We start from the raw sequence: 25592 nt of genomic DNA on the forward strand, positions 1-25592 counted from the left end.
ATTGTACTTTGTGATGTATAATCTTGCTTCTTACTCAACCAAGAAACCAATCTTCCTCCAAGAAAGAAGGCTCCACCACTATTTCTCTTTTTTTCATCCATACTACCTACCCAATTTGAATTAGTATAAGCACTTAGAGAAAAATCATTAGATGTTCCTTTTAGATATCTTAATATCCTTTTCACTGCTACATAATGTGATTCTTTGGGATCAGCTTGGAATTTTGCAATAATTCCAACTGCATTTGCTATATCTGGCCTCATGTGAGTCAAATATTGCAATACTTCAATCATAGATATGTACTTTTTCTACTTAATAGTAGGTGTCTCATCCTTTGTAGATAACTTGTGTCTAGTTACCATAGGTTTTCCAATAGGTTTGCATGTTTCCAAACCAAACCTTTATAGTAAATCCTTCAAGTACTTAGTTTGAGAAATAAAGATAATCCTTCTTTATTTTGTACAATTGGTAATCCTAAAAAATATTTCATTTTTCCTATCATACTCATCTCAAATTCTTTCTTCATCTCTTCATCAAACTTCTTTCTTTCCTCATCATTACCTCCAAATATGATATCATCAAAAAATATTACCAAAATCATCAAACCATCATCAATTTCTTTCCAATATAGATTATTGTCTACCATACCTTTGCTATATCCAAGCTTTGTCAAATGCTTGTCCAACCTTGCATACCAGGTTATGGGTGCTTGCTTTAGACCATACAATACTTTCCTTAATCTACATTCTATGTCCTTGTTATCTGTCAAGGGACATCCTTCAGGCTACTCAATGTATACTTCTTCTAGTTTTCCATTTAGAAATGTTGACTTGACATCCATCTGATATACTTTGAATTTCTTCTATGTTGCATAGGCTAAGAATAATCTTACTAATTCTATTCTAGCCACTAGATCATAGGTTTCTTCCTAATCTATTCCTTTTTGTTGTGAGTAACCTTTACATACAAATCTTTCTGTGTTCCTTACAACTTCTCCTTGCTCATTCATTTTGTTTTTGAATAGTCTGGGGACCAATTCTCATGTCTCATCTTTTACTATTTGATCCAATTCCTCTTTCATGGCTTGTTTCTAGTAATCATCTTTACATGCTTCACCTGCATTCTTAGGCTCAACTTGAGATATCAAGCATATTTCTTCATTTACTCTTCTACTTGTCATCACACCTTTATCTTTTCTTCTAATGATCTACTTAGATGGGCGATTCTTTATCATATTCTTTCCTAAAGTAGGAATTTCTATCTCATCTCTTGGTTCTATTGAAGGTTCTAAGCTTTTCCTTGATTCTCATTCATTCTACAAATCATTGCTAGTCTCAAGAAATACTTCATCATTCCTTATCTTAGTAGCAACATCATCATCTGAATTGTAATCAACTATTCTCTCTTCTATCTTGAATTTTTCATCAACTCTCACATTTGCACTTTCTATAATAGTCTTAGTTCTCTTATTATAACATCTATAAGCCTTGCTTTTCAATGAAAAACCAAGAAACATAACTTCATCACTTCTATCATCAAACTTACCACTATCATCATCTCTTTTCATATAACACTTACTCCCAAAAAATTTGAAATACTTGACTGTAGGTGAGTGACCAAACCACAATTCGTAAGGGGTCTTGTTTGTGTCTTTCCTAACTTGCACTTTGTTCATAGTGTAGACAATTGTATTCATAGATTCTCTCCAAAACATCTTTGATACATCATTCTCTACTAACATAGCTCTTTTAGAATCTATAACTAACTTGTTCCTTCTCTCTATAATGCCATTTTGTTCAGGGGTTCTCAAAGCTGATAATTGTCTTTTAATTCCATTTTCTTCACAAAACATGTTAAACTCATTTGAATGAAATTCTCCTACTCTATATGATCTTAAACATTTAATCTTCATACTAGATTCATTCTCAATCCTATTCTTGAATATCTTAAACTTATGAAATGCCTCAAATTTCTCTTTTATACATGCAACCTACATCATTCAAAAAAAATCATCAACTAGAATCATAAAATACCTTTCACTATAGAATCTTTTAGTCTTTATAAGACTGCTAAGATTTGTATGTACAATCTCCAACTTTGTTGTAGTGGTAAACTTCTTGCTGGGAAAAGAAGTTTAGTTATGTTTATCCAAAACAAACTCCTCACAAATTGTGTTAGCAGGCTTTACAATCTCTGGCAAATATCTAACTACAAACATTCTACTAGTCTTCACAATACTGTCAAAGTATAGATGAAAAAATCTCTTATTCCATAGCCAACTATCATCTACCTTTGCAACCAAACACATCATTTCAATAGGATTCAACTAAATTACATTACCTCTAGATCTGGTTCTTGTTTCAATTACCTTTCCATCTCTATCTTTGATCATGCATGTGTTTTCTATGAATTGCAACTGATAATCTTTGTCTACTAAGTGTCCAAAACTCAAAAGATTGTGCTTTAAACCATCAACAAAGTATACATCCTTAGTGTTAGTTTTACCATCAAGAGTTATAGATCCAATACCTTTAACTTGGCATGTTGTATTGTTTCCAACTCTAAAAATTCCTCCATCCTGACTTTTGAAGTCAACAAACTTGTTCATGTCACCAGTCATATGATGTGAACAACCACTGTCAATTATCCAATTAGATTTCTTCTCATTTTGTGACACCAAAGCTACCTTTTTTGGACTTTCTTCTTTAATTGCCACAAATCTAATTTCATCATCACTAGCTCTTAATGCGTGTTCATCAAAATTATTATCTTCATTTCCATACAAACACTCTCTATCTTTTCTAGGTTTGTAATTTCCCTTATGCTTTTTCTATCTTTCAAGACACTTAGATGCACAATGACCATATTCATCACAAGTCCAACATTTACAAAATTTCTTACCTCCTTTTTCTCTTCTTACCAGAAGGGCTACTCTTCCAATCTTTCTATCCTTCTCATATCTGTTACTACTAGCAAAATCTCCTCTAGAACTTTTGCTCCTTGATAAATTAGGTGAAATGTTCAAGGCACTAAAAGTTTTCTCTATTCTAGTCAATTCTCTAGACTTTCTAAGTTCATTCTCAACTGCTTCAAGTCTTCCAAGCAATGTCTCCTTTATGAAATATTTGGTACAAGATATCAACAATTGTATCATCTAAATTGCTAACTTAAATGGTAGTGTTAGAGTCTTTAGTATCTTCCATATAACCTCATCATCTTCTTTAGTTCCTCCTTGAGCTTTGATACCTACAATAATTTTTGATATCCTACCTATATATGTTCTTACATATTCATCTTCTATCATTTTAGCATCTTGAAATTCACAAATTCAACTTTGTAGTCTCAACTTCTTAGAATATGCATCTCCTTCAAAACTATTTTCCAAAGCTTTCAAAATCAAATTAGAAGTAGCAAGTGATTTTACCTAATTGTACTCAATTTCAAGAAGTGAAATCAATAGTGCTTCTCTAGCTCTTATGTCACACATAAAAAGATATCTTTTGGCCTCAATCCAAATTTTCAAATCCTTTTTAGCAATGATTTTCTTCTCTATTTTTGTCATGATCCATAATCCTCAACCCATACACAATAGATGTGTCTTCAAATTTTCTTTCTAGCTATCATAATTCATTGTATCAAACTTTAGACTATCTTTCCTAAACATACTCACCATGGATCTCCCAAAGTTGTTAAACTTTATCTTCAAGGAGTTGATGCTCTAATACCAATTATTAGAAACAATAGTCCACTAAGATAACTAAGAGGGGGGTGAATTAGTTATCCAACAATTAAAACATTTATCTTCTTTAAACAAACTTAACTATTCAACCAAAGTAAATAGCAACCATAAAAAGATACACATAGATAATTACACTAGATATGTTGACTAGGAAAACCATTGATTAGAGGGAAAACCCTAGTGGGAATGATGCCCACAAGATGATGTACTAATATAAATATTCCTTGTTAGATGATGGACCCTATTAGGAGTCTATTACAACATTTAGTACATAGAGTCCTTGTTAGGAGACTTTGAATTCTTATTAGGAGATTCCAACCCTATTAGGAGTTATAGTACAATATATGCAAGATGATCCCACTGCGCAAACATTTAGTTTTAACTACAAGATGAGCTCACCACTCAAACATGTAATTTATTGTTATGTTCTTCTTTCCTTTATCTTGTCAATCAAAACAATTATTTTCAGACCTTGTAGACTATGTCATGAACCTCAGATCCAAATATTAAACCTCAAATCACTCAACAAAACCTTGGCAATGAAGTTTCCTTCATTTTTGCACTACTCTGCTCAACTTCACATTCTTCTCTCTCTCTCTCTCTCTCTCTCTCTCTCTCTCTCTCTCTCTCTCTCTACTTATAATCTCTTTACATCAATATAATTCATGTCATACTTGATAAAGGAAAATGTCCTTCCTTTATACCAAGTCCTCAAAACAATTCCCTAAGTCAGTTGTTAGACCTTATCAATTAATTATTATAGGACCATATTAAGAACACATTACACTTAGTGATAACATAAATCTTTCACCTTGTAACTTGAATAACTTTCTGTACATGTAATATTATAACAAGAGAACTTAGCCACATCATCCTCAATATGTCTTCTTCATGTCCTCAACATTGATTCTTAGAATAACAACTCTACTAATAGATATAACAAATTTACCAAAATATGCCTCTATAAACTCTATAGAATAGACATCACCAAAACTTACATAATTTCTTCTAGACTTATAATTTCTTCTTCCAACATTAACTACATATATCAATTACTCAAAAGTATCTCCCATAACCTCAGCTAGTTAGAATATTCAACTAGCCATCCATACCAACTTGAACTTTCTATTGTTCTTTTGTCAGATATCTTAAAAAATTTCTATGTTGACATCAATGAAAAACTCAGTCATGAATGTAACATATCATCATAGTAACATATCTACAATACTCCCCCATAGTAATATCATCAGCATTCATTCTTGTAACAAAGTATTGTAAGTTTTGATAAAGTTTTTTTTACTTTGCCAATTTTCCTTACTTTGTTGCCATCAATGCTAAAGGGGGAGATTGATGACAATTAGCTATATGTAGTGATGTAATTATTGTCATTAATGGTAACACATGATGTAAATATTGTATAAAACTTCAAAAATAAAGATACTTATCTTTTGGTACTTAGAAAATTGTCTAAGTATGAAACTGGTTTATAGGAGTGTATTGTTTTGATGTATAACTTGTTTATATGATGTTATCTATGAGAGTGAGGTTAGATGGAGATAGTATACATGTTGATATTCCTAATACACCTCAGCATCAAGGAGGTACTATTACAAAATATATAGATGAGGAAGAAAAAATAAAACTATAGGAACTATAAGTGGAGTTTGGAATCCAACATGAGGATAGAATAAGAAACACAATTTTGTTTCTAATAGATAGTGTCAATAAGCCCCTTTTTTCATCTAGAGTTTCAAAGATTGGTGGATATGTGGAAAGAGTTAAACAATAATGAAGACACCTTAAGCCAAATTTTCAATAAGTGGATCAGTAGAGATGATATCATCACTACTTTGTGTTTCTCTATCATTACTTTGTGTTTCTCTATCATTGATGTAATTGATGATCAAATAGAGAAAAATTTCAATCAAACACATGAACTACTCAATTTTGACAACAAAAGAGGTATGTTTTAGAGAAGATTCGATATTTGTTTCTTAAAGTATCTCAGTAAAAAAAATGATCTATTTCCCCATGCTTTAAAAGGCTTAAGTTGTATAAAAGATAAGGAAGAATGGGGGAATCAGTTAATGGAGTTAATAAGTATTAGAATGAATGATGTAGTCACCAAAGAAAACTAAATTTGGTTTGCTAGAACCACTAAAGATTTAGTTCACATATAGTTATTCTTTGATTCTTTCCAGAAAGATTTTTGTTTAAATAAATAAGTTAGGCAAAGATGTGTTGAAAACGGAAAGAGAGATATTGACTTTCAATTGGCCAGATGACACAGTTTTCAACAAGTTGATGGTAGATTACTCTTTAGCTACACATTTTTTATAGGTGATTTCTTAGGAAGGGCTTGCAAATAAGGAAAAAGTAATAGAGAAATTGTAGTTGCTTGAAATAGATACTCAAACTGATGATATGGAAGATAATCAACAACTTGCAACAAACACCCAAATGTAAAAGCTAGGCATAGTAGAAGAGAAGGAAGTAGTCCCATAACTTGATGAGTAACAAAAGGAATAAAATTAATCATCAAGTGTAGTAGAAGAACTGGAAAATCTTGAAATAGAATTGGCCCCACCATAAAGCAACCAACAAAAGGACCATTATGTTATCAAGCAAAAGACCACAACTTTTGTTTCTTTTCATGCAGTTTTTGATAATGACAATTTTGTGTTTTTGTAATGTTTTGTGTTAAGGACATCTATCCTTTTCCCTCTAGACTTGAAACTTGTTGCAACTCACACTATATAAGTTAGTTTCCAATGATAGAGAATGGTCCAAATTTCTTTTTCTACATGAACCTTTGTAGATTCTAAGTTTTTCCATATATACTGTAAACCTATTCTAGAAATGAATATGAAAATAAATAGTTGTTGGTATATTGTTCTTACTATTTATACAATCTCAAATAAATTAATACAAATATAGAAATTTGATTGTTCATCCCAATTCTTGTCTCTTTTATTATTTCTATTTTGTTCTCCAAAATTTAATAGTAAAGATTATTAAGTTTCAGTTGTAATTCATTTTGAATTATATTTCAATTTGACTTTGTTGACAATCTAATGGATTATGTAAGTGCTTTATATAAATTGAAAGGACGTTGTGGTTTTTAGTAAATATATGATAAGTATGAGTTGTGAAAATGAATACTGATAATCTTTGCACAAAGTGTAAGGATAAAATCTAGAAGTAGGTGTATAGTCCCTATGAGTTATAGCCCAATGGATAAGGTATTAGCCATTATCATAAGTTGATCTAGTTGGGATGTCTTACATAATGCATAAAATATATATCAATCAATCTTTTACTATTCTATTGTTAAAGCTTAAAGTATCATCATGTTCTTGACTTATGAAGTCTTAGGTTTGATAAAGTAGCTCTTGTCATTCCTTTGTTGTTCTAGAGTTAGAAGAGAAAATCCTCAATCATCTATTATTTCTAGAATTCATATTAAGTATTAAGGATTTGAATACTAAATGCATGAGAAATAATTCCTAGGTAAACCCACTTGAATCTTGTAGAATTCAAAGAGAAGAAGACCACAATGTCTTGTTAGTTGGTCCTTTTATGTTGCTGGTCAAAATACCCATAATGGTTTTTAGTTGATTCCTAGGTTTTCTCACATTTTAAAAGGTAGTTGAAATCACTGTTAAATTAGAAGTCAAAAAAATGGAGACTCTAGTAGGGAGTTGTTTAAAGAAACCCATTTTTTAACTTACTATGGTCCCTAGTCTAAATTCAAACATTTGTAGTTACTTTCCAGTTGTATTTTTCCCATACTTGTATTGATCTCTTTCGAGTGACAAACCTTGAGAATCTAGAAAATTCTAGTACAACAGGAGGAATGTGATGTGATTTCTATTTGAATGGTGCCTTGTCTACAATATAGAGTTGTTTTACCCAAGGTGTATAGTATTAAAATTCTTTTGTGTTAGGCCTTTATGTCATATCTGATTTTAAGAGTATGCTTTTCCTATGATATCTTTCCTATCTTCAAGCCATTTTAAAAGAATTTTTCCCTTCATTAGGTGGTTACTTGGTCAAACTTTATATACCTAGTGCTATATATTCAAAGTGATTCATTCAAAATGGTAGAAAAAAGGAAAAATACATGAGCATTCACAAAAGCCAATCCAGAAATGGTGTTGTATACAAAGTTACCTCATGTGGGTAGAAAGAACCAACTAAAGAAGAAGGGAGATCCTAGCTACACATGAAAGCCTAGAGATACTATCTCTACTCATTCACAATACTAGCTAGTAATAGAGAGACAATCCTCACCTCTAAATTTTGAATATGAGACTATTAGACTTCTTCAAGAAATATTTACCACCCAACTACCAAAGTAAAGGTCTACCAAGATAAAACTATCTCTTTTGTAGGAGACATCCCTTTTAGGCCTAATATCAAAAAAGAAGTAAACCATAGGTAGGGATACAAAAGTACTCTAAATACTGGTCTAAATCCTAGGAAAATCTCATACACTGAGAGAAATCTAATAAACCTAAATAACCTAACAAATTCAGAGACCACCTTTGTAGACCCAGATGGGTTGTTGTCAGAAATCAACACTCTCAAGAAGAAGGTTATAGAAGAGGATGCTAAGTGCATTTGCTTGGAAAAAGAGAAGTTAGCTATCACCATGAATGCTCTCATAGAAGGAGAATATTTTCTAGGAAGGATTTGTTGTGGTTTCACAATTCATAACCCATTTCACTTAGAAATGGAGACCCCCTAGAAAAAAAATTATTCCCCAAACCCCTAATCTAAGGCTTGAGTCATGCTTTGGGACTCCCTTAGGAGTTTAGGTCTAATCTCCATCTCTAACTAAGATGTTTAGGGTGTTAGAACTAGGAGAAAATTAAAGATTTTAAGTGTTTAGTACAAATGAGTGCACTAGCACACTTAGTGCACATATGCACCTATCTTATGTGCACAAGTGTGCTAAATGTGCATGTGTACACTTATCGCCCTTTGGACACTTGTGTAGATGTGCACCTCCAAAGGCCATACACTTCGGTCTAGGTCTATAAATATCTAGGACCCTTCTAAACTTCTTCATTTCTCTCTGTGCTTGATCAACGACCACACCCTCTCACCTCTAAAGGTGTGCCTCAACCTGCACACAACATAGAACAAGTGTTAGATAACACCAAAGGTGCACATGTGTATACATTTATTCACACACACAAAACCTAAAAATGTAACACTTGAGAAAAACCTAAAAAGAACAACTATGATAGGTGCACATGTATGCACCTTTCTTTCCTAAAAATAAGCTAAGAACACCAAGAAAAGGTGTGCATGTGTGCACATCCCTAAAGTTGCACACATGCACAACTTTTCAAATCCTTAAGGGACAACTTTAGGTGTGCACATGTGCACCCCAACTTTGTTTTGCATTTAGAAGCTAAAAGAATTACTAAGTCCCCCCTTTATACATGTGCATGTGTGTAGTAGCGTACATGTACATATCTGCACTTCACCAAGGTGCACACATGCACAACTACACATATATTGATGAACTAGAGGTCATTTAGTGCACCTAGCACACCTATCAAGGTGCACAAGGTGTGCTAATTTTCATTTTAGGGCTATTAGGGGGGATTAAGTTGCTTTTTCATTGTTTTTTGGGTTAAATTTTTAACTTGTCAAACTAATATCTTCCTTTTGTTTAGATAAAATGGCCTCCTTATCATCCTTGGTTACAAAAAAGAGTGCTCCAAAGCTTGTAGTGTTCAAATTTCAAGGTACACCAAAGAAATATCATTTTCAAGATAGAGATTCTGAGATTAGAGAAACTAAAATTGGTCACATTGACTCGAATGTGTTCCTTACTATTTGTAAAAATCCAAAGAGAGATCTACAATGGTGTTAGTGCTTATTGTACACTAGAAAAGGTGCACTTCTCTAAATCATTCTATCCGAGGTTCTCCATAGATTGGAAAGCTTGAATGCCGACTTAGAGCTCCCTAGTTATGGAGTGCAAGGGGGATACAAATGAGCATATAGGAGCTCTCAGCTGAGCCTTAGAAATATAGCCCTTGCTAGTAAATCACAAAATGGGAGATTCTTTAGACAAGAGCAAGAGTGCTAGTGTCAAAGAACTCTTGGATCATGCAATGCAAAAATGAAACTATATTAGGATGAGATGCACAATGCAAGCTATACTAAAAATGAGATGGGAATGTTACAAATCTAGCTATTAAGCTATGTGATCTAATTATTTGCAAAGGAAACTTCACTATCATGCAATATGATCTTAAGACTAATATGAAGGAAATGAGAGAATGAGACAAGAAAATGAGAAGTTCTCCACAAAGCTCCAAGGAAACCTGTTAGAAAACCTGCAGCATGACAATATTCAAAAAAAGATGGATCCATTGAGGGGAAAAGCTCTCTCCCTTTTAAAGATGTACGCACGGTGGAGATCAAGATGAATATGGTGGATGATCAACGGTTGAATTCGAAAATAGGAGTGATCCATGTGCACACACAAGTCAACCAATAGAATATAAGTTGACTTGTCGTATAAGACAAAAGTCACAAAGCCTTTTCTTTTAATTGCAAAAATAGAAAAAGGACTTTATGTGTGCACTTTAAGTGGGTTAGAAGAATGGGGTCTTTTATTTAATTAAAAGGGGACATGTTCTTTTAATCAAATAATGAACTTAGGATAGCATAGTCAAACTATAGGTTATAATCAAATAAATTGATTATTAACAATTTGGTCTAGGTAAATGATTAAATTAATTTAGCCAAAATGTTGAAAAGAGGGCTAATAGTCTAGATGACCATTTTTAGGTGATTACATTTGCCCCTCTTTGACTAATGCATGATCGATCTGGGAACACATTATGTCAAAGAAAATAGAAAGCCAAGTAGGCGGTGATAGATATAGATATTTGATTTCAAAGAATGAAATGCAGAAATAGATAGCAACTCTTGAATGCACAGCCTGATAGCGGTAGCACTGAACATTAGGAAGATGATGTTAGGATTCGAAAAGAATTCTAACATCTAGCAAAGTGAATAGATCGAGAGTAAGTGATTAGGTCAAACAAATGCTCCTAAGAAATAGATAGCTGTAACAATCAGCAATAGAGTATTTTTGCCCCCTCGGGATCGAAATTGAAATGAGGTAAGGGGATGCAGAAACCAGCTAGACATGAGAAAATTAGAATAGAACAATGTCCAAGATGACAGATAGATGATTAGAACCCAAGAATGACTATAAGAAATTGATAAAATGCCCCAGTTTGGCTAGAGTTGACCTTGAAGGATATAGCATAAAAATTAGGTCAAATCTAGTAGAGAGGTGATTTAGATGTGAAAATGTGAATAGAAGGAGATATGAAGTATAGAAATGATGAAGACATGAAGAAATAAAGATGCCTCAGCGATGATTCAAAGATTAGACCTCAAACGGTCAACTAATTGCTCAGAAGAAGGTAAAATTTTAAAATGTGATTTTGACCATTAAGATGAACTTGAATTTTAATTTTGATCCCGAAAATGGATCCAGGACGTCAAAATTAGCCAGGGGTGCAATTTTTGCGCAATTTTGAGGAGTTTTAAAAATTAGGTCAAAATGAGGTTGGAGGCTATAAAAGGGGTCCAAGTGTCATTTTCACTATTCATTTGTCTTTTTGTGATTTGAGAGATTTTTTGTGGTCCACATAGCATCATGGCTCAGGCAAACATTCCTCTTCATCGACACCATTTCGAGCACAGCCAGTTGCACAACCGGCCAGAGCGATATGGGGCACCGGTAAGTGACTATCTTTTTGTTGCTTTTTCAAGCTTTTTGTCAGTTTTTTGCACGTTTTAAAGCTTTTTGACAAAAATTTGCATGATACTTTTTAAAGTATCGCACGGCTTTAGAAATATTATCGCGCGATACTTTTTTTCAAAAAAAATGTCGCACTGCTCAGAAAAATGTGTCGCTCGAGCCCCACCCAAATGTCGCACGACATGGTGTGAAATGTCGCACCACATAAAAATGTTGCACTCTTATTTAAAAAAGTGTTGCACGACATTGTTTCAGAAAAAAGTGTCGCATGACACTGTTTCAGAAAAAAGTGTTGCACTCTTATTTAAAAAAGTGTCACGCGACACTGTTTCAAAAAAGTGTCGTACAGAGAGTTTTTTTGTTTTTTTGAATGCTTTTTTTTCGTCATGTGACTATTACTAATGATTGCTTGTTTTACTTGGATAGGAGGTATTCTCGGCATTACAGATTAGAGCTCCTAGGGTGGTTGGTTTGCGCATTGTGCAGCATTTGAGCAATCATGAGCAAACTGCGCTAGTGGCTATGGGCTTGCGCTGGGTTGTACGGATGCCCCATATTCGGGAAAACCATGGTTTGTTGTCTGCGCTGGCAGAGAGGTGGCATAGCAAGCATAACACCTTTCACTTACCGACCGGCAAGGCGTCGATTACCTTGGAGGACGTATATCACATTCTGCAAGTGTCATGCCACGACGAGCCGGTAAGTTACTTGGTTAGTAGTTTGTTGATTTAGCCATGTCAATGTTGGATGCCAGGTGTACTGATGTTAAGTTTTCATGATGGCACAGGTGTACTATGATACAACCCTGACAGAGGGGCGAGCGCGAGTATAGGAGCTTTTCCAGGATTTGACCATTTTGGATCGTCACCTGAGTTGGGAGAGATTGATGATTGAGTATGGATATGATTATCCTTTGCCCAGCTTGTTATGTTCTTTGGTAGCCTAGGCCCTGGTGATAGACCGAGGCCAGAAGGGCTTTCCACTAGGATGGGGTCGGCTGGTATATGATCTGATCTCTTGACCATGTAGGATGGCATGGGGGCCTGCAATATTGGCAGAGATGTACCACGAGCTTCATGAGATAGTATATCATGAGGGTGGATCATGGGCATGCGGAGCAGTGTTAACGCAGATCTGGGCTTGGGAGCACATCGCTATGATCCGACCATGGGTGCAGCCATGAGAGCACAGCCAGCCATACATTTTTTGTTATAGAGGTTTCATCCCACAAAGGCATAGTGGAGATGTGACCTATTACCGACGTGTATTTGATGAGCTGACAGCATTCACATGGTGACCATACCGGGAGTGTCAGCGATGGTCAGATTCATGGGAGTTAGATTACATGTCGTATAGCAGACCGCTGGTGGGTCAGAGCACAGATATTGTGGAGCAGTTTGTGATTAGCCGCGTATGGCAGTAGTTTGCAGAACAACAGGTGGTATCAGTGGAGACTACTACCTATGCTCGGTTGCGCATAGATGAGGTATTGGGATGGTTGTCGATGCTGGACTATCATATAGCAGTTCAGGATACTGCAACACTAGTGGCGACTCCCTAGGATTATCACCAAGATGTGGCAGATGCAGGGGCTAATCCGAGGTATCTTTATGAGATGCAAAGACACTCATTCCCCCGATTCACACATCCAGATGCAGCACCTACAGGAGTGGGAGGTGGAAGTGGCGACGGAGGAGGAGGAGGCAGAGGAGGAGGGAGAGGGGGGAGGCAGATGGAGGGGGAGAGTTCTCGAGCAAGGTAGAGGAGGATGCAAGAGCAGGAGAGGCATGCGGTAGAGGAGTCCTCAGAGTCTGAGGAGGAGGAGGTGCCCTTGAGGAGACGGTGAGTGGTGAGGGTAGAGGCACCTGCAGAGCAGCCAGCAGGAGCAGAGGAGGAGGTTCCCTTGAGGAGGCGGCGAGCGGTGGGGGTAGAGGCACCTGCAGAGCAGCCAGCAGGAGGAGAGGAGCAGGGTGTGAGGATCTATGCCTTGGAGATAGAGATGCAAGCAGTTTGAGTGACTATTGCAGTATGGGATCAGTAGCTGATGGATGAGCAAGCACGAGCAGATGAGCTGCGCTAAGAGCGGGATGCTGCAAGACGAGAGGCAATGCATCATGGTGCCCGAGCTGCATACTATTATGCCACCTATAGGAGTGTGGTACCACTAGGACAGGGTCTTCCTGATTATTCAGAGCGAGTGGGCAGATCAGAGGGTGCAGTGCAGGCACCAGATAGGAGACAGGCTCCTCCACCAGGGCCAGCACCAGCTGCAGAGGGTGGCAGTCAGACATGACGTTGTGTTTTGATTTGTACCTTATGTATTTTTGAGACATATATCCAGATTTTGGATCTCACATTTGTATATGTACCATGACACATTTGATATATATATGAGATACTAGGTTTATCGATATTCTTGTGTACTTGTCTCAAAATGTATGTTTCAGCTTTCATGTGATGTTTTAGTTTTTTGTTTCTAGCTCATGCATGTGTATATGCTTATGTGTATTGTTTTTGATCTCTCATATGGGTGGTATAGATTTAAATGTTTTTGTGAAAATGTGACACTTGGATAGATTGTATGTGATGATTGTTTGGATTAACCCCTTGTGATGACAGGTTAGCAAAGAAATGTAGCGAAAGATTAAGAAGGTGAAAAGACAAGTAGAAGTGAAAGATAAAAGTAGCTAACTGATATGTCCATGAAAAAGATGAAGAGAGAGAGCTCTTCCCACATGTAAGAATGCAAGACTAAGCTAGAAAATGAACCTAAAATGCAAGCTAATATGCAAAGTGGTTTACCAGCAAGAAGCGCATAACATTTAGACTCCTAATTTCATCATTGAGCATTTATTAGGGACATCATGAGATCATACAACCATCACTAGTATAACTATGAGGATATGAATATGATCGATATTAGATAGGTATGTGGAAATCCAATCTAAGCATCAAAGACATGTAAGTCAAGATAACTTCACGATTAGATTCCCTAAGTTTAATTTAGCAAGATTACACCTGTATCAAGGCATAAGTGCCAGGATAAACCCTGAGTGCGATCTTGCAAAACAGTCAAGGATGATACATTTGTAAGTCAACGTGTTGAATAGGACCAGCAGAAATGCTTACAACACTATAGACAAACAAAGTATACCCACAAGAGGAAATCAAGAAGACATTGCCCATGCCCCCAGTCTTCTAGTCAATGACATCCTCGAAAGACTATTAGGGAGGGAACACATGGCAAAGAAATCATCATAGATAGCACACAAAGTAGATAAATATCAGCATAGCTCAGTCATTTAAATGTTAAAGTGTGTGTGTGTAAGTCACTTGGCCATTTCTTCCAGACTTGATTTTGATAGTGATAAATATCGCGACATCGAAGATCGTAGGTAAACTATCTGTAAAGTGTTGAAAAACACTTGATGTCAAAGTGGGGGAAGTGTTGAGAAACACTATTTTGTGAGTTTTCAAAGAAACCCTAATGCAAAAGAATACCTCAATAGGCTAAGTAACTATGCCCCCAAGATGAGGACAAGAAACAATTCCAAGCTAGGAAATGTGTAGCGAAGTGGATGATTGAGATTGATAGACATAGGTGCAAGGGTTTCAAGTAGCGCCTGTTTCCAGGTTTTCACCACTTTGACAGAGTTTTTTTTTTTTTTTTTTTTTTTTTTGTGATACATAAAAGTGAGGTTTTCACTAAGATGATCATTTTTTCAGGACATTTTCTTATTTTTAGGATTTTTTCAGGCTCATAGATATATACAAGATAGCTGAGCAGCAAGCCTCTAAGTATAGAACTTCTTCAAGTGTAGGATGTTGATAGGCTCTGCAAGTTCTTCACCCTCTAATGTAGACAACTGGTAAGCACCAGACCCAAATGCTGCTGTGATAATGTAAGGACCCAACCAGTTAGGTTCAAATTTCCCTTTCTATTCTCGATTTTGCTGATTTTTGGGATTCTCTCTAAGCACGAGTTCACCAACTTGGAACTCATGGGGGTGAACCTTTTTGTTATATTGTGTAGACATGCACTTCTGATAAGGTCTCATGTGATCAAAAGCAGCCTTGCACCGTTCATCCAGAGTCTCTAATTCCTGTACTCGCATAGCTCTATGATCTTCATCGGTTATTAACCCATGTAAGGAGACGCGCAAAGAAGGTATTTTGACTTCTAATGGGAGAACAACCTCAGAGCCATAGACTAGAGAAAAGGGTGTAGCCCCTATAGGAGTACGAATAGAGGTTATATAGGCCCAAAGTGCCAAATTTATTTGCAAGTGCCAATCTTTCCCAGACTTGTGAACTGTGCGGTGTAGGATTTTCAACAGTGTTTTATTAGAGGCCTCAGCTTGGCCATTCCCTTGGGGATAGTAAATGGAGGACCAGTGTTGTTTAATTCAAAACTTTTTGCATAGCTATTTTAAGTCCTTATTCTTGAACTGCCCTCCATTATCCGTAACAATAGAGGATGGGATACCATATCAGCAAATGATGTGATTCAGTATAAACAGGGCAACATGTTTTCCTATAGCAGTAGATAATGGTACAGCTTCAACCCATTTAGTGAAATACTCCATTGCTATGATGATGAATTTATGACCGCTGGATGAGCTTGGATGAATCTTTCCTACCAAGTCAAAGGCCCATTGTTGAAATGGCCAATATGTCACAGAAGGAATTAACTCTCGCCCAGGAGCATGTATCAAGTTGCCATGGAGTTGACATTTCTGACAGGACTTTGCATAGCGCACAGCATCAACTTGCATGGTGGGCCAGTAATAACCCGTCCTAAGTAGTTTTCGGGCAAGTGCAAGGCCATTAGAATGTGCCCCACAAATGCCATCATGGACTTCGACAAGTGCCTTCTCAGACTCTTCTAGCTCTAAACACCTAAGCAACGTTCTGTCTAGACCCTTCCTATACAAGTCACCAGAGACCAAAGTGTAGTGTGAAGCATTACGAAGGAGTTGGCATTTTTGGTTGCGCGTGAGGGTTTCGGGAATAACTTGATCATGTAGGTAGGAAAAAATAGCCGCATAGCGGGAGGAATCATGACCCACAATAGTGTAGATCACCTAGTTATCTGAGGAATCATAGGCTAGATGATGCAATTCTTCTACCAAGAACTCAAATCGTGATTCATGTTCTTGTAACTGGAGGATAGATGCTAAGGTGGCCATAGCATCAGCAGCCTTGTTTTCTGCTCTAGGAATTTGTTGGAATGTTACAAAGGTAAAATAATTCCTTAGATCATCTATCAACTTTTTATAAGGGATCAACTTGTCATCCTTTGTTTGATATTCATTATTTACTTGGTTCACAACCAGTTGAGAATCCCCATAGATGTGTAGCTCAATTATTCGCCATTCAAGGGCCATTTTGATCCCATTTGTTAATGCTTCATACTCTGCAATATTGTTTGTACATGGGAACAATAATTTGTAGGACTTTGGGATCATATAACCATGAGGGGAAACAAACAACACCCCTACTCTTGCTCCATTTTGTGTATGGGATCCATCAAAAAACATCTTCCATGTTTTGTTAGTAATGTTCATGATTGAGGCATCTGGAAACTCAATTTGCATAGGTGCTACATCTTCAAGTGGGAAGTTAGCCAACTGGTCAGCTATGGCCTGTCCTTTGATTGCCTTACGTTCAACATACTGAATGTCAAATTCGGAAAGAATCATCATCCATTTAGCAAGGCGACCAGTAAGTGTAGCTTTACTTAATAAATATTTCAAAGGGTCTATCTTGGCAATCAAGTAAACCGTATGGGCCAACATTTAATGCCATATTTTTTGGGAGGCAAAAACTACAGCAAGGCATGCCTTCTCTATACTTGTATAATTTAGTTCATAAGCCACCAAAGTTTGACTGATATAGTATATAGCTCTTTCTTTACCCGTCTCATCACTTTGGGCTAAGAGTGCTCCTAGAGAAGAATCTATAGCTGAAATGTACAGAATCAAAGGTTTTCCCAGAATGGGTGGCATCAAAACTGGCGGTTTTGCCAAGTAGCCTTTGATTTGGTCTAAGCTTGTTGACAGTCACTGTTCTAAATGTGGGTAGATCCTTTATGCAAATTTTTATTGAAAGGTTGAGCCTTATCAGCTAATTGAGAGATAAATCTTCTTATGGATTGTAGCCATCCTTGAAGACCTCTAAGCTGATTGATAGTCTTTGGTGGAGGCATATCCATGATAGCTTGGACCTTTTCAGGGTCAACCTCAATGCCTTTTGCTAAAATGATATAACCTAGCAATTTTCCAGAAGTGACACCAAAGGCACATTTTTTTGGATTCAGCCTAAGTTGGAATTGTTCCATACGGTCCAATATCAAACTAAGGTCTTTGAGATGTGTGTCTCATTTCTTTGATTTTGCCAATGTGTCATCAACATAGTCTTCCATGTTTTTATGCATCATATCATGAAAGATGGTTGTCATTGCTCTTTGATATGTAGCGCCAGCATTTTTGAGCCCAAACGGCATGACATTCTAGCAAAAGGTACCCCATGCACATGTAAAGGCTATCTTTTCTTAGTTTGTTGGAGCTATCTTTATTTGGTTGTACCCAAAAAATCCATCCATGAGCGAGTACATCTCATAACCCGCAGTCATGTCCACTATCATATCAATGTTTGGTAGTGGAAAATCATCCTTGGGGCATGCTTTATTGAGATCTCTAAAATTAGTATAGACTAATATGGATTTTTCATGCTTGGAGATAGGTACAATGTTGGAAATCCACTCAGCATAATCAATGGCCCTAATGAAGTTTGCATTCAATAGTTTTTCTAACTCTGTCTTGACCAGTAGAGCCACATGTGGATGCATTTTTCTCAACTTTTGTTTGACAAGCTTGACATCTGGTGAGATTGATAAATGATGCATGATGAGATCTATATCAAGCCCTGGCATGTCAGAGTATGTCCATGCGAATTTGACCTTCTTGTCTTGAAAGAATTGAGCAAACTATGTCTTTTCTTTGTCTGACAAAGATTGAGCTACATGGATAATCTGAGGACATTCTTCTATTCTCAAGTTGATAGGCTGTGTAGGTTCGACTAGAACCGAAGATCTATCCTGGAAATAGCTTGGCAGACTACCAAGTACCTCATCCGAGGGTGCCTCGGAGAGGTTTTCACCATTAGATACATCTTTATTTTTACTTTTTTGAGAGTCAGACACCGCCACAATGTGGTTTTCGCCGTCTGATCACTTATTTTTTGTTTTAATTTTTTAACTGAGGTACTTGATATCTGATTCCATCATGTTAACTGCAGGTTCACTGGTGGAAGAAATGACAGGTTCAATTGCATTTAGATAACAAGCAATCTCATAGTCATTTTGGAAAGACCGTATTTCAGGTCTTTGATTCTGGATAGACCAATCTATGAGATCTAGGTAAATTAGTGAGAGTGAGGGAGAAGTTTCAATGTGATTGATATGGAAGGAGTCATCTCTAGTGACCTGTGAAGTTGAGCCTATAGAAAATGTCGCAAAAGAGTCCAGCTTAGGAATAGTCCTAGAGGAACTAGTGTGATCCATTAAGACATGTTGTGAGTCAAACTCATCTGACCCCATACTAGACCATTCGACTACATCGGGTTGGGTTGCATAGGCATGAATCACATCCACCCCTAGCTCGCAAGATGCATCAAAGAGGCTTTTCCACTCATACTCATGAGAATCTGTACTTTGACCCCTATCTATGAGATGAGTAATATTCTGCCTAATTCGTCCTCTATTTATGTCCTCAGAAGTAGACCCTTCTTGTTCCTGTTGTTGGGAGGTAGAAGCTTCTTCGTTATTAGCAGTAACTATTTCTTCTCCCTAAAGGAGGGAAGTGAGAGGAACAAAGTCTTCGTCTTGCACAGTAGTAGCAATTACGGGAGAGTCACCATCCTCCGATTCACTAGACATGAGTAATCTTTGATTATAGTTTGGTGTATTATTGTCTAGCCCAAAGCCTAGACCAGCGGTATCTCGAGCATCATGACCTTGAGTGTAACTTAAAGCTTCAACTAGAGCGTTCTTACAACCAGTTAAGGACCCGTGGCCCTGGTAGCCCATTTTTGTCAAAAATTTATAGCCTTTTCCATTTTTTTGGGAGAAATAGGGGTAGTCATTGTAACCTCCTCATCTTCCTCTTCTCTGTAGATCCAGTCCCTAATGGCTTGTTCTTCCTTCTCTACTTCCAGTGGTATGGAAGATTGCACAAAAGTGCCAAAAAGTGTCATAGCAGAAGCAGAAGACTTCTTTGTAATAGTTGGTTTCCCATAAGATCGAGGGGAAATCGGGAAGGCAGCAATAGAGTCCAAAGTATACTCACCCATACCAAGGCTCATCATTTTCAGTTTTTGTTCATATTCTATGAAAGATGGTGCTAGCTCATGAGAAAAGCGATTGTGCAGGACTAGCATTTCGGCAACAGATAATGTGTTGATAGACATGGAGTTGTCATCAGGGACAACCACTTTAGTACCATTAAAAGGGAACTTAATGCACTGATGGTATGTAGAGGGTACTGCTTGCATATCGTGAATCCATGGTCATCCCAACAACACGTTGTATGAAAGTGGTATGTCTAAGACTTGGAAAATGACATTCTTCTCCACTGGACCAACTCTGATTGGAAGTACAACTATATCTTTAGAAGGCCTTTCAACCTCATCATAGGCCTTTATACTGATATTGCACTTAGGATCGATGGAAAATTCAGACATGCCCAATTGTTGGATTACATTTAATGAAATGATATTTAACCCTGCACCATTGTCTATCAGGACTCAATGGATGTAGGTACGAAAGATTTGAACTTTGATATGAAGAGAAAGGTTATGGGGATGACTGAGAGCTCGGTCATCTTCTTCAGAAAAGGTGAGATAGTGAGGTGAGGAGATGTGGTTCACCATAGCTTGGAATTTTTCTGCATCAATATCTATGGGAACATTGGCAGCATGTAAAGCTTTCTCAAGGATATCCCTGTGCAAAGGAGATAACTCTAGCAATTCGAAAATGGGGATTTGTGCTTGCGTGCGTTGTAGTTGGCTAACAAGATCATAGTTGGAGATTTTGGAAGTAATTGGTTGTTTAGACGAGGAAGAATTTTTAGGATCATTAGCAACTTTTAGGACAACCTTAGATTGCCCCCTAGTGACAGCGTTGAGTGGTTCACCTTGAGAAGATGAAGACCCAGCCACCCGGAGTACCACCCTGGGTCTAGTATCAGTATGATTTTGAACAGTGGATCGTGTCCTTAAGACCACTCTTGGTTGTTCATCTTCAGCATCATAATTTGGCTAGTTGTCATTGTTGGAGCTTGCCATACATACATATTCAATGGGCTCAAGCATGCTTATAACATTATTAGTGTCAGCGTAAGCATAACTGATTTTGGCGTCATGATTCTTTTTGGCAGCTACCCTTGAGGTCTCACCTTTTTCATATTCAGGTAATGGTTTTTGGAAAGCCTTATGATCAATATTCTTAACAAGGCCATCTGTAACAACTTTTCCAGCTTCGATGAGGTCTTGAATTACATCTTTGAGTTTGAAGCAATTCTCTATGTTATGTCCCTTACTTCGGTGATAGCTGCAAGTATGATCTTCTCTCCACCATGGAGGTCTAACGGGTGGATCATAAGGACGTGAGTTGTCTGGCAAGGTGACCAATTTGTTTGAAATTAAGGTTTTTAAAACCACTTCATAAGGTTCGACCATAGGTGTGTAAACATGTCGCTTCTTTGCAAATTTAGAGCCTTTGTCAAAGGTTTGTGGTTTCAAACCTTCTTGTTGCTTTGCTACATAGATGGCATTGGAAAGGTTAAATGCAGGTTCCTTAGTCTTAGGAGTGTCCACTACTCTGTCATTGACAACATACTTGTTTTTGTTCCAAGGTTTACCTTTGTCTTTACTATTTCCATTGTTAATTCTGTCCTTGTTTATGGCAATATCACCTTTTTTGATAGCAACATCCTCAATGCGATATGTACTTTCTACCATGGCGTTGAAGGATGTGAATAACTATTTTCTTAGATCAAAGTATAATTTGGGTACAAGCATATTGACAAAAATGTCAATTTTTTTAGCCTCAGGCACTTGCCGAGGATACCGAGAGTATAAAGATCTCCATCATTGAAGGTATATTGCAAAAGACTCTCCTAGTTTTTGTTTGATGTTGCATAAGTCTAGCATTGTCACAGGATGTTGAATGTTGTACAAATATTGTTGGATGAAATGTTGTGCAAGTTTGTCAAATGTTTTAAGAGGAGGACTCAATTTTTTAAACCACTCCATAGCTTGTCCTCTTAGACTTCTAGGGAACAAACACATAAGAAAGGTGTCTTCATGCATAAAGTCCATGCTAATAGCATAGAAATGTCTCACATGGTCGTGAGGGTCACCATTTCCATCGTATTTGCCATACTTAGGAACCTCTATATCCTTAGGAAATGGTAGCATGTATAGACTCCTATCAAATGGAAGAGCGCAAATTGATTCAAAAAATGATGTCTTAGGTAGCTCTTTTGAAGTTTGCAGTTGTGTAAATTGTTTCCTTAGTTCCTGTATTTCTTCCCTTAAGATTTCAGCCTTAGTGGGCTCTCGTTTTGGAATAATATGTTCAACATTAAAACCTTGAGGGAGTTTCCATCCCCTAGCTACCATGTATCGGAAGTATTGGTCTCCATTTTCCTCTAAAGCTCTGAGCATTAGTTTTTGGGCGAAGCCATCTTGTTGAAATTTGATCACATCTTCGCTAGTTACTTCTTCATCACTATAATGATGAGATGGTTTAGGTGAAGGACATGCGCCAGCGGCAGCTCTAGGAGTCCTTGGAGGTGTGTGATTACCATCATTATTTTCAAAGGGATTTCGAGGACAAGTTCCTTTATATCCTTCGTAGCGTACCTGATTGTTAGTTTCAGCTTGTTGATTTTCTCTCTCTGTAGCGTGTATAGCCTCCAAAGTCTTTTGGGTTTCACGTGCTTGTTCTTCTAATTGATGTTTAATTTCATCAAGATGCACCATAGTGACTATACCACTCATACCCTCGAGTGTCTCAAAGGGTGTACCAAATGGATTTTCAAAACTATAAAGTGGGTTGTGCCGAACGTTAGTTGTTTGTGTTTGAGCAAATTCGAGATTCTTATCACAAGGTTGTTTGTGAGGGCATTTGGGTGGTGTTTCCAATTGCTTGAAAATGAAAGGCATGTGGCTACCGTTACCAACTTGATATCTAGTTGTGACCAGCATGTAAAGAGTTGTCTTTGTTTAGTAGGACAAGAAGAGCGAGCCGAATTTGAAGCTTTTACGATCAGGACTAGTCACTTGTCAAAATGTGATAGATGGCTTGTCAAACAGTGTTCAAGATCTTATAGCATGGGTGACTCGAGCCGAGCGGATGAGCGAGAAGCTCAATAGCGAATAGCTAGAAAAATAATAGCTAAATTTTGACAAGTGATTTATCAAGACGTTTCAAGACTTACATTCGACAGACTAAACCCATCTTTTTGACCTAGGACAAATTCTTCACACACTGATACGTGGCCAGGATCAAGGGTGACCAGCATGACACTCCTTAGGCCAAACAAATCCAATGGCAAACTCTGTTTTTGACCCAAAATGACTCTAGGCGATACTTTCTCAAAAGGAGGACGACATAAGTTCAGCAAATAATTTTGTGCGACAAAATTTTAGGAACAGTGTGATACTTTTTGTTCAAGCGACAGATATTTATACCAAGTGCGACAGAATATCAGACACAGTGCGACATAATTTACTACTGATGTGTGACATAATTTTTGAAAAAAATGTCGCACAATATTTCTTGTGAAAGCGTGCGACAGAGTGCCAATTTTGTGTAAAAATTATCAATTTTTTGGTTTGGAGTTTGTTTCAATTTGTCAATCAGACAGTCATTTCAATTAGATAGCATTTTGTTTTAGCTTGTATCAGTAAACAGTAAGTGTTGTAACATGTCTTCAAAACAATTGATCAAGGGTAAAAACAACCTTGTCAATACGCACTTGGGATATTAGAACAGCCTTCCTAACAACTTTTTATCAGAATGTTTATGTTGCAATAATGTTAACACTGGTCAAAACATCGAAAACAATAGCCAAGCAATCTAACTTAGAGTCACAGTTCATTACTCAACAACTTAGCCCACGCTTGATGCTCCTTCGCCTCACACCAAGTGGTTCCCCACAAGAGATATTGGCTTTTTCATGGAAATGCCATAAGCATAACCAAAGGAAAACATATGGTGAGTGTAAATCTTGGGGTGATCCAGGTAGTCCACTAGGATCGATCCTTGCACCAAGAAGTTGAGCGGCTAAAAAAAGGTAGTTACTAACTTAGGGTTTTTAGATTGGGCTTTCATTCATAGTGTCCCTCTTGCTCCCAATTATGGGACACCTCACCTTGCGATGAGTAATCGATCTTGAAATCACAAGAGTACCTTAAGCATTCTTTCTTAGTGATCTCCCTATGGTCGAAATCCCATAAGCGATCACACTAGGCGAAGACAAACACTACGTCTACCAAAGTTTTGTGTCCTTGGTAGCCTTGAGTTTATAGTGGGTTGGAAGAGCTAGGTAATCGGCTTGTCCCCACTTAGGTCATCCCTCTCAGGTTGTCCAAGAGTAGGCCCTCTAAAGGATCCTAACTATACAAAGTGGATCAACTTTCGGAAGTCAAGATTTCTGGTTCACCACAAGGGTGAAGAGCATACTCTCCTATTCCAATCCTTTTCTCCCAAACACATCAGGAAGATTTAGTTACCCCTTGCTTTTGAAACCAAATGGCAAGTCAAGATTTCTGATTCACCACAAGGGTGAAGAGCATACTCTCCTATTACCAAAAGATTCCAATCACAAGTTTTATGTGCCTATAAAAATGAACAATTATTCAATGCCGCACATGGAAACAAAAAATCAAGCAAGTTTGAGTTTTTATGCTTTGGGCAGCCCTACAAACAACGTTAGTAGCCCTTGCGCATTTGAAGCTTTGACATGCATTCTTTTTGTATGCAAGGTTTCAATTTTTTCTTCACAAAGAGGGCAACCTGCAATTACAACTTGTTAGCCCATAAGTTAGCACAAAATAATCATAAAAACCGTGAATTAAACCTTTGTAAAATAGTTTAGAAATCTGCTTAAAGACGACAGCAAGCCAGCTACGAAGAAATTTGATCAAATACCTCAAGGAATGAGCAAAAAAAGTCAGGCGATACTTTTTGCTGAACAAAAGTCATGCGATACTTCGCAGTATAGGAAGGCGACAGTTTTTGTTTAGGCGACAATTTTACTTCATCTGTGCGACAGAGTTCTACACAAAGGGCGACAATATACAGGCTGCGAGTGCGACACTATTTCCAAAAAAAAGTGTCGCATGACAGTACTGTGAACTGTTGCGCGATACTGGAAAAATGTTGCCCAAGACTGCGACTGTAAAAAAAATATATATATATAGAGCAGTATAGAAAATGCAAGTGACAATAAGAAAAGGTAGGGCAAAACGTACAGTCTAGCCCAATAGTGGGCGCCAAAAATGTACACTAGAAAAGGTGCACTTCTCTAAATCATTCTATCCGAGGTTCTCCATAGATTGGAAAGCTTGAATGCCGACTTAGAGCTCCCTAGTTATGGAGTGCAAGGGGGATACAAATGAGCATATAGGAGCTCTCAGCTGAGCCTTAGAAATATAGACCTTGCTAGTAAACCACAAAATGGGAGATTCTTTAGACAAGAGCAAGAGTGCTAGTGTCAAAGAACTCTTGGATCATGCAATGCAAAAATGAAACTATATTAGGATGAGATGCACAATGCAAGCTATACTAAAAATGAGATGGGAATGTTACAAATCCAGCTATTAAGCTATGTGATCTAATTATTTGCAAAGGAAACTACACTATCATGCAATATGATCTTAAGACTAATATGAAGAAAATGAGAGAATGAGACAAGAAAATGAGAAGTTCTCCATAAAGCTCCAAGGAAACCTGTTAGAAAACCTACAGCATGACAATAT

This window comes from Cupressus sempervirens, chromosome 9 (assembly GCF_028749045.1).
Source record: "Cupressus sempervirens isolate cs-2001-9-10 chromosome 9, ASM2874904v1, whole genome shotgun sequence".
In the NCBI taxonomy this organism is placed as follows: domain Eukaryota; kingdom Viridiplantae; phylum Streptophyta; class Pinopsida; order Cupressales; family Cupressaceae; genus Cupressus; species Cupressus sempervirens.